A 2,571-nucleotide genomic window follows, 5' to 3' on the forward strand; every position below is an offset into this window, starting at 1 on the left:
AGTGTTTGACAAATGCTATACTCATACGGTGTAGGATGGTAACACTGTGTTGTGCTAGGATTCACGACGTCTAACATAAATGATATCGTATCGATAGCACGTTGACCGGTGTGTGCTCTTGGGAGCCGTCTGACTCGATAGTTGATACTGTCATAGTTATATAAAATCGTTTATTGATTTCAGATAATTGTGACAAGAATGCTATGTTACCTTTTTGCTGAATCATTTGTTTAGTGTCTTAATCAACTGTTGCACCATGTGCTTCTTCTTAAGACTGATATTTTTCTTAGTTGTTAATCAAATCTCCCAATTTTAGATAAATCCCTATTAAGATAGCAATTACAACCCAAGAAAATCAAATCCCTCGTTTCGCCATCTGAAACTAGTTTTTATAAACTGGACTTTTGAAAAACTTTACAAGCTATCTCTGTGGGAATGATATCTGGTACTTATACCATTATTACTTGTTACGAGATGACAGTAGTTCAAGGTGTATACTTGCGCCGAGTTCTATTTTTATGTTGAAATCTAAGTTTGAATAAACCGACGAGCAGTTAGACCAAAAGGTCTAGTGAGTGAATTCCCTCAATAATATTCTATACATTTAGAAAATGTTGATAATAAGATCAATCCAAATATCAACTATTAATAACTATACAACTGTCATGTCATTCATCAGAGATAAATCTACAAATCATCGTGGTTGTCCTGCTTTCTATCACAAATACCCTGCCAATTATCGGGGTTGTCCCGTTATCTTTCACAGGTACCCTGCTAACTATCGCGGTTGTCCCGCCATCTTTACGTAGGTACCTTATCAATTATCGCAGTTGTCCTGCCATCCATTATAGATACCCTACTAACTACCGTGGCTGATCCGCCATCTAATCGCAGGTACCTTATCAACTATTGCGGCTTCACCGTTCTCTATCACAGATACCCCATATATATATATATAATGCATAAAATAATAATTTAACATCGGGAAATATTTACGAAGAATAATACTGGTTGAACATTTTCATCGTACAGTATAGGGCTGAAGACTGCCTTCATCGGACAACAGTTGGGCAATGAGACGCCCTCACCGGTCAATACTTGGGCGATGAGACGCCCTCACCAGACAACACTTGAGAGATGAGAGCCCTCACCGGTCAATACTATGACCGATAACATCCTCATCAGTCAACAAATGAATAATAAACATTCAATCTGAACAATGCTTTGTTTGATAGACATCCTCACCGGACAAAGTGTTGGTCAATGAATCACCCAATCCGGTCAACACTATAAACCATAAATACACAATCCGGATGATACTTTGTCCGGTAAAGGTCCTTACCGGACAAACTTTTGTCCGATGAAGGTCATTGTCGGACAACACATAAAAACATAAATGTCCTCACCGGACAGCCTTTGTGCGATAAGAGTCCTTCATCGGACAACACAGTGAATGATAAGAGTCTTTATCGGACCATGCATTTAAACAAAAAGATATATACATACTACATAATTTGATCTTAACTATCATATCAAAAACATCATATTCAGATCCAAAATCATTTGTGAAAACTCATCTTAAACCGATTGCTCTACTTTTCTTTATAAAGCTTGCTAAAGGTTGATCTTTCCAAACCAAGAAACTTTCTAAAGTCTCTAACATTTTCTATATATAATAAGTAAATAGGGGAGGCGGTGCATGGTCATGCACCAGCCTCACCCCTCCCCACCTGAAACCAATTTTCAACAAATCTTATTGGACCCAAATTATAAATTTACAAGGAGGTGAACTAAGTTATACCATAAATCCCTCAACTTTCAACTACTGCCAAATTTAACTTGTGAACTTTCCATTGCTATAATATCTTCGAAACTCGACTAACTACAATTTAAAACTGAACATTACATCTATCTTCGACATCACTGAAGGATCTGTGGTGAGAGTTGTGTCTTCTTGAAGTATATTGGTCTCTGAATGAATTACAACACATGTTCAGCAATCACTAAACAGACTCAGTGAAGATCGCTAAAACTGAACAACATAAATAATACACTTCGATAGATAAAATGATCATCATCAAATCATTGAGAGAGAGGATCAACAGGTACATTTCTCATATGAACATGGTTTTGAATATTAAACTCAAGTATGAACAATGTTCACATAAAACATTGTTCTCAACATGACACTATTACATTTGTGAACAATCATTTATAATATTCAATTATGAACATTCTTTTGAATATCACACTGGTAAAATTTTGTATATGAAACAGGTTCATTTGTAAACAATATTGAATATGACACCGGTACACTAGTTCACTTATGAACATTGTTTGCCATATTACATGCTTCATGAATGAAATGTTCATTTATGAACAATTTCACTTGTGAACAATAGACTAATGCTATCACATGTTTCATTTGTGAACATGATGTTGAAGAACTTTCAACAAATAGAAGGCAATATTAATTGAATCTTCAATTGTTTCTTAATATAAAATGTTGATCATAATTATTGAACCTTCAATTGCTTCCTAATATAAAATTTTCATCATAATTAATGAAAT

The sequence above is a fragment of the Cynara cardunculus genome, assembly GCF_001531365.2.
Source record: "Cynara cardunculus var. scolymus isolate 2C chromosome LG 16, CcrdV1, whole genome shotgun sequence".
NCBI lineage: Eukaryota > Viridiplantae > Streptophyta > Magnoliopsida > Asterales > Asteraceae > Cynara > Cynara cardunculus.